Source organism: Salmo salar, unplaced genomic scaffold (genome assembly GCF_905237065.1).
Source record: "Salmo salar unplaced genomic scaffold, Ssal_v3.1, whole genome shotgun sequence".
In the NCBI taxonomy this organism is placed as follows: domain Eukaryota; kingdom Metazoa; phylum Chordata; class Actinopteri; order Salmoniformes; family Salmonidae; genus Salmo; species Salmo salar.
The window spans coordinates 292120-306031 of record NW_025548925.1 but is presented as its reverse complement, the minus strand read 5'-3'; the positions used below and the strand labels follow the sequence as shown (position 1 = coordinate 306031).

The following is a 13912-nucleotide window of genomic DNA, read 5'->3' as shown; positions in this document are numbered from 1 at the left end:
TGAAGACGGCTGCACAGTATTTTCTTTTATCAATGGCGGTTATGATATCGTTAAGGACCTTGAGCGTGGCTGAGGTGCACCCATGATCAGCTCTGAAACCAGATTGCATAGCGGAGAAGGTACAGTGGGATTCGAGATGGTCGGTGATCTGTTTATTAACTTGGCTTTCGAAGACTTTAGAAAGGCAGGGTAGGATAGATATAGGTCTTTAATAGTTTGGGTCTAGAGTGTCACCCACTTTGAAGAGGGGGATGACCGCGGCAGCTTTCCAGTCTTTAGCGATCTCAGACGATACGAAAGAGAGGTTGAACAGGCTAGTTATGTAGTTGTGTTTTCATGTTTTGAATGTTGTATTGCAGTAGGCCTAACCCTCACCAATTATTCTGGTGATGGAGAGAGACACCAGACAAGACACAGAGACATAAACAGAAGAATAGGATATGTGTGTGTGTGTGAGAGAGAGAGAGAGAGAGAGAGAGAGAGAGAGAGAGAGAGAGAGACTTTAATCAGTTTGGCTCATTGGACAGGTCAGAGTCTATGTTTGAAGTTGTTGAGTCATTTTTGGCAATACACTGGTGTTGTATTCATGGTTTTAGCTGTTGAAATTCCGTCCCGGACCCACCTACTGGCTATGAGCTAAGCCACCAATGTCTTCACATCCTAGGGGAGAGAGGAGCTGCTACCCCTGGGGAGAGAGGAGCTGCCTCCCCTGGGGAGAGAGGAGCTGCTACCCATGGGGAGATAGGAGCTGCTACCCCTGGGGAGAGAGGAGCTGCAACCCCTGGGGAGAGTGGAGCTGCTACCCCTGGGGAGAGAGAGGAGCTGCTACCCCTGGGGAGAGAGGAGCTGCCTCCCCTGGGGAGAGAGGAGCTGCTACCCATGGGGAGATAGGAGCTGCTACCCCTGGGGAGAGAGGAGCTGCAACCCCTGGGGAGAGTGGAGCTGCTACCCCTGGGGAGAGAGAGGAGCTGCTACCCCTGGGGTGAGAAGAGCTGCAACCAGCAGAGACTGCGACCATGCTCGGGAAGAGCTTAGTGATTGGTGATTGTTGGGGCATGATTGGCAGGAGCTTCAGTAATGAAGACTGCTGCACTTGCTGATGTTTCACAATATGCCACGGCCGTCTCAGTCACCAGGTCTCAACACAATAGAACACCACCATCCCTCCAATAGACTTCCAGACAGTTGTAGAATGTTTGCCAAGGCTCATTGTAAGAGCTGTAAAGAGAGAGGGACTCGGAGAGAGAACAGGTAGAACCTGATATGTAAATGAGCAGAGCAAACGAATGTAACTTTCAACGACCGAATGATCATTCAGACTCTGTTTCTATTGAGAGACAAAAGGTAAGACGACGATTGTTATGTGTATTAATATAGTTGATGATATTGTTGTGTGTATTAATATAGTTGATGATATTGTTGTGTGTATTAATATTGTTGATGATATTGTTATGTGTATTCATATAGTTGATGATATTGTTGTGTGTATTCATATAGTTGATGGTATTGTTATGTGTATTAATATAGTTGGTGATATTGTTGTGTGTATTCATATAGTTAATTATAATTTTGGTGGACAGTGTTATAATAGTCCTACTCTCCTTAAAATGTTTTGATATAAATTAGATGCGTGGGGTGAATTCGTTCTGTGCCCATCTGTGTGCCCCAGGGTGATCGCTCCTACACTATCTACAATCTAAAAGGGTTCTTTGGCTGTCCCCATAGGAGAACCCTTTGTAGAACCCTTTTTTTGGTACTAGGTAGAACACTTTTGGGTTCCGTGAAGAACCCTTTCCACAGAGGGTTCTACATGGAAGCCAGAAGGGTTCTACCTGGAACCCAAAAGCGTTCTCCTATGGGGACGGCCGGAGGACCCGTTTGGAACCCTTTATTCTAAGAGTGTACTGTATCATAGGTCTATAGACTTGTCTTCTCAAAACAGGCTTAAAACACAACAAGCAACAAACAAACATGTTCTCTTTATAATCTACAGTTAACTCTTTTCACTCAGGAAGGTATGTTGTGTGAAAGAGAGACTAATAAATATTGTTTGAGAGACTAACAACAACTTACACTTCCTCAAAACAGGCTGAGTGTATTCATTAGTGCCCACCGTAGCAAAACGTTTGGCAACAGAAACCGTTTAGGTCACATTGTACAGCGTTTAGAGTAAACGGTTTATGTTTTATTTAACATCTTAAAACTGTTGGCTGTGGAGTAAACTAATGAATACAACCCAGGTTGTAGCCTACGACTCGGCATGTTGATACCTGCCTCTTGCTGAAACCTGAACGTAGCCTGAAGGGTATACTATGATACAGGCTTGATATACTGGTTTTCTAAAGCTAGCCAGCTTCAGTTAGCTTCACATTCCAGCTCAGGCCTCACCCATCAGAATATACACAACAGAACAGAAAAAAATCTCAATGAAGTTTCAAGGTGAGAATCCTGCCTGGGATTATTGTAAAGTGTGTAGATAAATAAATTTACATTTACATTTAAGTCATTTAGCAGACGCTCTTATCCAGAGCGACTTACAAATTGGTGCATTCACCTTATAATATCCAGTGGAACAACCACTTACAATAGTGCATCTAAATCTTTTAAGGGGGGGTTAGAAGGATTACTTTATCCTATCCTAGGTATTCCTTAAAGAGGTGGGGTTTCAGGTGTCTCCGGAAGGTGGTGATTGACTCCGCTGTCCTGGTGTCGTGAGGGAGCTTGTTCCACCATTGGGGTGCCAGAGCAGCGAACAGTTTTGACTGGGCTGAGCGGGAACTGTGCTTCCTCAGAGGTAGGGGGGCCAGCAGGCCAGAGGTGGATGAACGCAGTGCCCTTGTTTGGGTGTAGGGCCTGATCAGAGCCTGAAGGTACGGAGGTGCCGTTCCCCTCACAGCTCCGTAGGCAAGCACCATGGTCTTGTAGCGGATGCGAGCTTCGACTGGAAGCCAGTGGAGAGAGCGGAGGAGCGGGGTGACGTGAGAGAACTTGGGAAGGTTGAACACCAGACGGGCTGCGGCGTTCTGGATGAGTTGTAGGGGTTTAATGGCACAGGCAGGGAGCCCAGCCAACAACGATTTGCAGTAATCCAGACGGGAGATGACAAGTGCCTGGATTAGGACCTGCGCCGCTTCCTGTGTGAGGCAGGGTCGTACTCTGCGAATGTTGTAGAGCATGAACCTACAGGATCGGGTCACCGCCATGATGTTAGTGGAGAACGACAGGGTGTTGTCCAGGGTCACGCCGAGGCTCTTAGCACTCTGGGAGGAGGACACAAGGGAGTTGTCAACCGTGATGGCGAGATCATGGAACGGGCAGTCCTTCCCCGGGAGGAAGAGCAGCTCCGTCTTGCCGAGGTTCAGCTTGAGGTGGTGATCCGTCATCCACACTGATATGTCTGCCAGACATGCAGAGATGCGATTCGCCACCTGGTTGTCAGAAGCGGGAAAGGAGAAGATTAATTGTGTGTCATCTGCATAGCAATGATAGGAGAGACCATGTGAGGATATGACAGAGCCAAGTGACTTGGTGTATAGCGAGAATAGGAGAGGGCCTAGAACAGAGCCCTGGGGGACACCAGTGGTGAGAGCACGTGGTGCGGAGACAGATTCTCGCCACACCACCTGGTAGGAGCGACCTGTCAGGTAGGACGCAATCCAGGCGTGGGCCGCGCCGGAGATGCCCAGCTCGGAGAGGGTGGAGAGGAGGATCTGATGGTACACAGTATCAAAGGCAGCAGATAGGTCTAGAAGGATGAGAGCAGAGGAGAGAGAGTTAGCTTTAGCAGTGCGGAGAGCCTCCGTGACACAGAGAAGAGCAGTCTCAGTTGAATGCCCAGTCTTGAAATGTAATGTTAGTATAGTGAATGAAAGTAAAACTCTCCTAACAGTCTACTACTACTGAGACAGGTTGGTGTAATGTTAGTATAGTGAATGACAGTAAAACACTCCTAAGAGTCTACTACTACTGAGACAGGTTGGTGTAATGTTAGTATAGTGAATGACAGTAAAACACTCCTAACAGTCTACTACTACTGAGACAGAAAACTCAAGTCTGAAATTTCTAAGTGGAAATTACAGACTTCAGAAGCCTTTTTAAACCTCAAATACACTACAAGTTTTACATTTCCTGCATTGCTGGAAAGTTCTTCTGCAGTGGGGGTGATCAAATTAAGATCCTACATCTGTACACATAATTGTACATGGGGATATGTATGGGGGTCTATAACATCCAATCACAGAGGTTTACATCAGCTGACAGTTGCAATGTTATTCCTAATAACTCAAACTGCCCTTTTCAGATAAAGACATAAAATCTGTACAGATGTAGGATCTTAATTTGATCACCCTGTTGCAGAAAAACTAAACTTGTAGTATATTTGAGTGTAATTAAACTTTAGAAAAGGTTTCTGAAGATGATAAATTCCACTTTTCCATTTTAAAACTGTTCATTAATTATAATCCACACAATAATTCAAATGTCCTGTTTCTGCAGGATTATTTTCCTGGTGTAGCAAACTGGCTCAAATTAAGATCCAACATCTGCAGCAATATACCTCTCTAATGAATATGGCTCTATTGAGATTCACTTTTGACCATTTGACATCTTGTATTTCCTGTTGTTTAGGCTGGTTGAATGAGCTGCCTGTGAAAGCTACTTCATCTGCAAGAAAACAGGCGGCTGCACCAGTGACTGTCAGAAGTTTTGTGATTTCCTCATATGAACGTGAAAGTAAGTGTGTTGTCTACGCAGTTACAAAAATGGCTGTTGAAACTGTGGCACATATTTCTCGGTAACATTGAATAAATGTGTTGGTATGTAGGAAAGACGGGCAGACTCTCGTACTGTTGGTCTAGACTACCTACAAACTATTATAAGGCTATGATCACTTATCATGCAGACAAACCTGATGTTCTCTGTGAACTGATCTGAACAGGTTTAGGCTGGTCATCTATGATATGTAGGTTATATACAGTACATTCTCTGTCCTGCTACTGGTAGGACTATAACATTATGTTGATCTGAACAAGTTTAGACTGGTCATCTATGATATGTAGGTTATATACAGTACATTCTCTGTCCTGCTACTGGTAGGACTATAACATTATGTTGATCTGAACAGGTTTAGGCTGGTCATCTATGATATGTAGGCTATAGCCGAGGTATAGACCTTGATCTGCATATCACAAACAAACTGCTATTATACATTATAACCTAGTCTACTTTACATAATATAACCTCTCTCACTTGATGCAAAAAACCTTTCTGAATGGATCAACAATTTCCTCCTCGGATCAATCATGTCCGTTTTAGCCCTTCTGTCTACATTCTCAGATACGTTTAGAAAAGAACAGATTGAAAGACAATAAATAGCCTACTGTTAGTGAATACAAATACGTGTGAGACATGGCCTTGTGTTGCTGTACTGTCTATAACTACCTTAACAAACAGTGACTTATTATTATTATTATTATTATTATTATTATTATTGTTATTACTATTATTATTGTTGCTGTACTGTCTATAACTACCTTAACAAACAGTGACTTATTATTATTATTATTATTATTGTTGCTGTACTGTCTATAACTAACAAACAGTGACTTATTATTATTGTTATTATTATTATTATTATTGTTGTTGCTGTACTGTCTATAACTACCTTAACAAACAGAGATTTATTATTATTATTATTATTGTTGTTGTACTGTCTATAACTACCTTAACAAACAGTGACTTATTATTATTATTATTATTGTTGTTGCTGTACTGTCTATAACTAACAAACAGTGACTTATTATTATTATTGTTATTGTTATTATTATTATTATTATTATTATTATTATTGTTGCTGTACTGTCTATAACTACCTTAACAAACAGTGACTTATTATTATTATTATTATAATTGTTGCTGTACTGTCTATAACTACCTTAACAAACAGTGACTTATTATTATTATTATTATTATTGTTGCTGTACTGTCTATAACTAACAAACAGTGACTTATTATTATTGTTATTATTATTATTATTATTATTGTTATTGTTGTTGTTCTGTCTATTACTACCTTAACAAACAGTGACTTATTATTATTATTGACAGTTACCATGAAGATGAAATGTCACAACTACATGTTCATGTGATGCATTAAATCACCTGACTGTTTCTATGTGTCTGTTAGTAAATGTTTTATTTCTCTAAGAAATAATGAATACATGAGAACAATTGACAGTCAAGAACTAGTTGTCACTGTGTTAACCACAACCAACATGCTGGATCTCTGTTTAGTTGTCACTGTGTTAACCACAACCAACATGCTGGATCTCTGTTTACAGGGGTCAGTGCTCTAAAATGAGTCTCTCTGGGGAGAGAGAGGAGGGGGGCCCTGCCTCTAAAATGAGTCTCTCTGGGGAGAGGAAGGAGGGGGCCCTGCCTCTAAAATGAGTCTCTCTGGGGACAGAGAGGAGGGGGGCCCTGCCTCTAAAATGCATCTCTCTGTGGAGAGAGAGGAGAGGGGCCCTGCCTCCAAAATGCATCTCTCTGGGGGACATAACACCAAAGCTAAGAGGTGAGATAACAATTTTATGAATAATTCATTAAGTTTATTTCCTAAATAAATATCTATCTTAATAAGGTGAATGCACTTACTGTAAATCTCTCTGGATAAGAGCATCTGCTAAATCAGGGGTTCTCAATCCGGGGTCTGCGGAGGTACTGCAGGGGTTCTGCAGGAAGCGTCGGGAGTGGTGGTGTATCCAGGGAGAAAACTAAACTAATATTCTGAAATGTCATTGTGGTCTTATGTTCCCATCTATTGGAATTATTTAGCAACTGCAGTAGTACTGAAAAAATGTGTTATTCCTTACTAAAGTAGTAATTACTGAGAATTGAAAAATATACCATGTTCTTGTTAATTTTATCACTTACAACCATAAAAAACAATTTATAGCATAACAAACAATTAAACTTACATAAACCAAAAACACTATATATGTAGTTATTCAGTTAATTACCAAATTGAGCCGGTCGGTCACATTTGAGAGTGAGGGAGATATATAGCATTTTGCATAAAAAAACATGATTTTTGTCTCTCTGCAATGAAACCATCAAGTGATAGATTTTAAACAAATCCTTGTCTGTGAGAGATGTAATAATTAATACATAATTTCTTTAAACAATAAAAGCTCATTTCTGTAAAGAGATATGTAGCGTTTTGGAACTCTTCTTATGTTTCCCCATCTGAGATCAGAGTAGATGAGAGATGTAATGTTTGTCTCTGTTGTGTTGAAGACCAATCAAGCAGGAGAGACCAGCCTCCCCTGTACCCAGCTGTGTGTCCATGAAGAGTGACAAGTCTATGGAGCCTCCTATATTCTTTAGAGAGGGAGACGTTTCTACTGAACAAAGGTAAGAAGAACTCATGGGTCATGGTCAGTGAGTTAAACAACACTGTCTCTAGTCATTTCTCCTCTCCCATTTTCACAATTCTTTTGTTGTTTTCATAATCCATAGGCTAATCCTTTAGTCCATTTTCATAGTCCTAAAACAATATTAAACAAACACAACGTTCCCTCCCTGCGTGTGTGTGTGTGTGTGTGTGTGTGTGTGTGTGTGTGTGTGTGTGTGTGTGTGTGTGTGTGTGTGTGTGTGTGTGTGTGTGTGTGTGTGTGTGTGTGTGTGTGTGTGTGTGTGTGTGTGTGTGTGTACTCCCTGGTTGAGGAGATGTAATCTCATGTTTTGTCCACAGAAACCAACAGGAGAGATCAGAGTCAGAGATTCTCAGTGGTCAGTCTTCCCAGAGTCATCAAACAGACCTGGACTCCATATTCAGTGTATGTGGTCCTGTTATGTACATTTGTTTTTGTTTACCTCAAGTAAAGTTGATCTGTCAATTATTCATGAATGTGTTAATGAGAAAGCATTTCTTCTCTTGCTTAACTTATTTACTTTATTTATTTCAGATGCTTGAAGAGAAAATGATGACATTTGTGAAGAACGAGCTGAAGATGTTCAAGAGGATTCTTAGTCCAGAACTCCCAGAAGGCTTTGAGAGTCAGAAGCAGGATGAGGAAGTGGTGGATGCTGAAGATGAGAAGCAGGAGAGCAGTGCCAGAGAGGGGGCTCTGAAGATCACACTGCACATCCTGAGGAAAATGAACCAGAAGGAGCTTGCTGACACACTGGAGAAATGTAAGATCTGTCTGCCTCATGTTGAATGATGTTTTATAACATTTAAAAGCTGTAGCTAAAGTACAGCTAAAGTAGCTGTGTAACTCAATGATATTGTAGCAGCCTTAACACAACACCTAGTGACCTCATCATGTAGCAGCAGAGAGAGAGAGAGACAACATTAATAATACCATCAATAACACCAATATTATTATAATCAGTCACACCAGTCTGTAATGTATTATGAAAACATTTACACATTTATACAGTCAGTTAATTAAGAGAATAAATGATTATAATTTAACTTTATAACAGTCCTACAATACTGTAGGCATTAAAACAAATGTAATATTAATATCCTCCTTGTTATTTCTTCATTCAGATGAACTTGCTGTGATTTGCCAACGTGAACTCAAATCTAATCTAAAGAAGAAGTTTCAATGTGTATTTGAGGGGATCGCGAAACAAGGAAACCCAACACTTCTCAATAAGATCTACACAGAGCTCTACATCACAGAGGGTGGAACAGGAGAGGTCAATAATGAACATGAGCTGAGACAGATTGAGACAACAACCAGGAAACAAGCAAGACCAGAGACTGCAGTCAAATGTAACGACATCTTCAAACCCTTAACTGGACAAGACAAACTCATCAGAACTGTGCTGACAAAGGGAGTCGCTGGCATTGGAAAAACAGTCTCTGTCCAGAAGTTCATTCTGGACTGGGCTGAAGGAAAAGCAAATCAGGATGTTCAATTTGTGTTTTCATTCCCTTTTCGGGAGCTGAATTTGATGAAAGGGGACAAACACACTTTGATTGAACTTCTCAATCACTTCTCAATGGAAACCAAAGAATCAAGAATCTCCAACTACAACAAGTACAAAGTTCTGTTCATCTTTGATGGTCTGGATGAGTGTCGACTGCCCCTAGACTTCCAGAAGAACAAGATCTGTTGTGACGTCACAGAGTCAACCTCAGTGGATGTTCTGCTGACAAATCTCATCAAGGGAAATCTGCTTCCCTCTGCTCTCCTCTGGATAACTACCCGACCTGCAGCAGCCAATAAGATCCCTTCAGGGTGTGTTGACCAGGTGACAGAGGTACGAGGGTTCAATGACCCACAGAAGGAGGAGTACTTCAGAAAGAGATTCAGTGATGAGGACCTGGCCAACAGAATCATCTCACACATAAAGACATCAAGGAGCCTCCACATCATGTGCCACATTCCAGTCTTCTGTTGGATTTCTGCAACAGTCCTCGAACACATGCTGAAACATAAGAGAGAAGAGATGCCCAAGACTCTGACTGAGATGTACACACACCTTGTGGTGTTTCATACCAAACAGAAGAATGAAAAGTATCTTGGGAAAGAAGAGACAGATCCACACTTGAATAACGAGAGCATTCTGTCACTGGGAAAACTGGCTTTTCAACAGCTTGTGAATGGCAATCTGATTTTCTATGAAGAAGACCTGAAAGAGGCTGGCATTGATGTCAATGAAGCCTCAGTGTACTCAGGATTGTGCACACAGCTCTTTAAAGAGGAATGTGGGCTGTTCCAGGACAAGGTGTACTGCTTTGTTCATCTGAGCATTCAGGAGTTTCTGGCTGCTGTATATGTTTTCCTCTCATTCATCAACAACAATGAGAATCTAATGGACAAACTGAAAACAAAAGACGAGCCTGAAGTTACTTTCTACAAGAGTGCTGTGGATAAAGCCTTACAACGTGAGACAGGAAACCTGGACCTGTTCCTCCGCTTCCTTCTGGGCCTCTCACTGGAGTCCAATCAGAAGCTCTTACGAGGTCTACTGACAAAGACAAGAAGCACCTCACAGAGCCATGAAGAAACAGTCAAGTACATCAAGGAGAAGATCAGGGAGATTCCCTCTCCAGAGAGGAGCATCAATCTGTTCCACTGTCTGAATGAACTGAATGACCATTCTCTAGTGGAGGAGATCCAAAGCTTCCTGAGCTCAGGAAGTCTCTCAAAACCCAACCTGTCACCTGCACAGTGGTCAGCTCTGGTCTTTGTGTTGCTGACTTCAGAAAAGGAGCTGGATGTGTTTGACCTGAAGAAATACTCCATATCAGAGGAAGGTCTTCTGAGGCTGCTGCCAGTGGTCAAAGCCTCCAGAGCTGTTCTGTGAGTAAATGAAATGACATTTAAGAACTTATCATCAGGAAGAAATATTCAGTTTAGAGAAAAATATGTATTGTAATATGTATATAATATTATATTGAACAACATATTGAATCAGATATTAAATTTATTATAACAATATGACCATACAATTCTAGGAGACGGAAGAAGAATATATGTGTTGTTTGGGAAAATAAACCAAATGCATCTACCATTGTCCTTCTACACTACTCGTTAAATTAACAGTGTGTTTGTGAAGTCATGATGATCTCTTTGCAGGCTGTCAGGCTGTGGAGTCACAGAGAAAGGCTGTGCTTCTCTGGTCTCAGCTCTGGAGTCAAACCCCTCACACCTGAGACAGCTGGATCTGAGTAACAATGACCTGAAGGATTCAGGAGTGAAGCTGCTCTCTGCTGGACTGGGGAATCCCCACTGTAAACTGGAGACTCTGAGGTCAGTATTCCTGTAGTTGGTGAACAAGTGATAACTGTTCACCAGATCCACATGTGTTTACCAGGCACACATAGTCCACACCATATGTGTTTGGACAGTGAAGCTTACAGTTTACATTTTGGTGATATGCTCCAGGATGTTGGATTTGAGATCGAATGTTTCATATTAGGTGACAGTACAGAATGTCACCTTTTTTTTGAGAGTATTCATGTTTTACCATTTACAAATGAAAGAATTGTATGTATATACAGTGGCTTCACCCCCCCCCAAAGTCAATACTTTGTAGAGCCACCTTTGCAGCAATTACAGCTGCAAGTCTCTTGGGTATGTCTCTATAAGGTTGGCACATTTAGCCACTGGGATTTTTGACAATTTTTCAAGGCAAAACTGCTCCAGCTCCTTCAAGTTGGATGGGTTCCACTGGTGTACAGCAATCTGTAAGTCATTCCACAGATTCTCAATTGGATTGAGGTCTATGCTTTGAGTTGACCATTCCAAGACATTTACATTTTTCCCTTAAACCACTCGAGTGTTGCTTTAGTGGTCTCTAAATCTCTGGAAGTCTGAAACAGGTTTCACTCAAGAATTTCCCTGTATTTAGCCCCAGCCATCATTCCTTCAAATCTGACCAGTTTCCCAGTCCCTGCCGATGAAAAACATCCCCACAGCATGATGCTGCTGGGGATGGTGTCTCGGGTGATGAGAGGTGTTGTGTTTGCGCCAGACATAGTGTTTTCCTTGATGGCCAAAAAGCAGAAGTTTAGTCTCATCTGACCAGAGTACCTTCTTCCATATGTTTGGGGAGTCTCCCACCTGCCTTTGGGTGAACACCAAACATGTTTGCTTATTTCTTTCTATAAGCAATGGCTTTTTTTCTGGCCACTCTTCCATAAATCCCAGCTCTATGTAGTGTATGGCTTAAAGTGGTCCTATGGACAGATACTCCAATCTCTGCTGTGTAGCATTGCAGCTCCTTCAGGGTTATGTTTGCCTCTCTGATTAACCTCTTACATCTAGATGTGCCGCTAGCGGAATGCCTCGCCAATATCCAATGATAGAGCGTGGCGCGAATTACAAACTCCTCAAAAATCCAAAAACTTCCATTTTTCAAAAATATGACTATTTTACACCATTTTAACCTCTATGGGCTAGGTGGGACGCTAGCGTCCCACCCGTGGTGCACTCCATCAACAGCAGGTGCATTTCAAGAGCGGCAAATTTGAATCCAAATAAATGTCAAAATTCAAATTTTTCAAACATACAACTATTTTACACCCTTTGAAAGATAAACATCTCCTTAATCTAACCACGTTTTACGATTTCAAAAAGGTTTTACGGCGAAAGCATAAATTTAGAGTATGTTAGGACAGTTCATTTACAAGAGTTGTGTGTAATGTTTTGTCAATTCAAAGACAGGGTCACCAAAACCATAAAACCAGCTAAAATGATGCACTAACCTTTTACAATCTCCATCAGATGACACTCCTAGGACATTATGTTAGACAATGCATGCATTTTTAGTTCTATCAAGTTCATATTTATATCCAAAAACAGCGTTTTACTATGGCATTGATGTTGAGGAAATCGTTTCCCTCCAATAACCGGCAGTCAAGTCAACACCACAAATTAAATAATTAAAATTAGAAAACATTGGTAAAATATTATATTGTCATTTAAAGAATTATAGATTTACATCTCTTGAACGCAATCAACTTGCCAGATTTAAAAAGAACCTTACTGGGAAATCACACTTTGCAATAATCTGAGCACTGCGCCCAGAAAAATACGCGCTTGCGATACAGACTAGACGTCATGTTGGGGAGATCTAAAATCGAAAATACTATGTAAATAATCCATTACCTTTGATTCTCTTCATCAGATGTCACTTCCAGGTATCACAGGTCCATAACGAATGTAGTTTTGTTCAAAAAGCTCATCATTTATGTCCAAAAATCTCTGTCTTGTTAGCACATGATCTAAGCCAGCCGGACTTCTCGTCATGAACGAGGAGAAAAAATATATTTACGTTCGTTCAAACATGTCAAACGTTGTATAGCATAAATCATTAGGGCCTTTTTAACCAGAACATGAATAATATTCAAGGTGGACGAATGCATACTCTTTTATAACGTATTGGAACGAGGGTAACCAAAACATGAACTCGCGCCAGGTGTCTAATGGGCCATCATCGTTCCATGGCTCTTGTTCGGTCAGATCTCCCTCCAGAAGACTCAAAACACTTTGTAAAGGCTGGTGACATCTAGTGGAAGCAATAGGAAGTGCCAAAATATTCCTCAGCCCCTGTGTTTTTCAATGGGATAGGTTTAAAGGTAATACAACACATCAGGTATCCACTTCCTGTCAGAAAATGTCTCAGGGTTTTGCCTGCCAAATGAGTTCTGTTATACTCACAGACATCATTCAAACAGTTTTAGAAACTTTAGAGTGTTTTCTATCCATATATAATAAGTATATGCATATTCTAGTTACTGGGTAGGATTAGTAACCAGATTAAATCGGGTACATTTTTTTATCCAGCCGTGCAAATACTGCCCCCTAGCCCTAACAGGTTAAAGACAAGACTCTCCTTTATCTAACCACATTGTCCGATTATAAAAGGCTTTACAACGAAAGAAAAACATTAGATTATGTCAGGAGAGTACCCAGCCAGAAATAATCACACACCCATTTTTCAAGCTAGCATATAATGTCTCAAAAACCAAAACCACAGCTAAATGCAGCACTGACCTTTGATGATCTTCATCAGATGACCCTCCTAGGACATTATGTTATACAATACATGCATGTTTTGTTCAATCAAGTTCATATTTATATCAAAAACCAGCTTTTTACATTAGCATGTGACGTTCAGAACTAGCAAACATACCGAAAACTTCTGGTGAATTTACTAAATTACTCACGATAAGCGTTATAGATACAGAACTCCTTTATGCAATTGCGGTGTCCGATTTTAACCTCTATGGGCTAGGTGGGACGCTAGCGTGCCACCCGTGGTGCACTCCATCAACAGCAGGTGCATTTCAAGAGCGGCAAATTTGAATCCAAATAAATGTAAAAATTCAAATTTTTCAAACATACAACTATTTTACACCCTTTGAAAGATAAACATCTCCTTAAAACCTC

General features: G+C 41.0%; 2 long non-coding RNA genes across 2 annotated transcripts; both read left to right on the top strand.

Moving 5' to 3' along the window:
• The first annotated feature begins 958 nt into the window (after nucleotides 1-958).
• Nucleotides 959-6429, top strand: LOC123734130 (uncharacterized). Its single transcript, XR_006764443.1, has 3 exons — nucleotides 959-1344; nucleotides 4627-4731; nucleotides 6338-6429. It is a non-coding gene; the product is annotated as an uncharacterized lncRNA (long non-coding RNA).
• An 80-nt stretch (nucleotides 6430-6509) lies between these two features.
• Nucleotides 6510-7809, top strand: LOC123734126 (uncharacterized). Its single transcript, XR_006764440.1, has 3 exons — nucleotides 6510-6570; nucleotides 7293-7409; nucleotides 7750-7809. It is a non-coding gene; the product is annotated as an uncharacterized lncRNA (long non-coding RNA).
• The last annotated feature ends 6103 nt before the right edge of the window (nucleotides 7810-13912 follow it).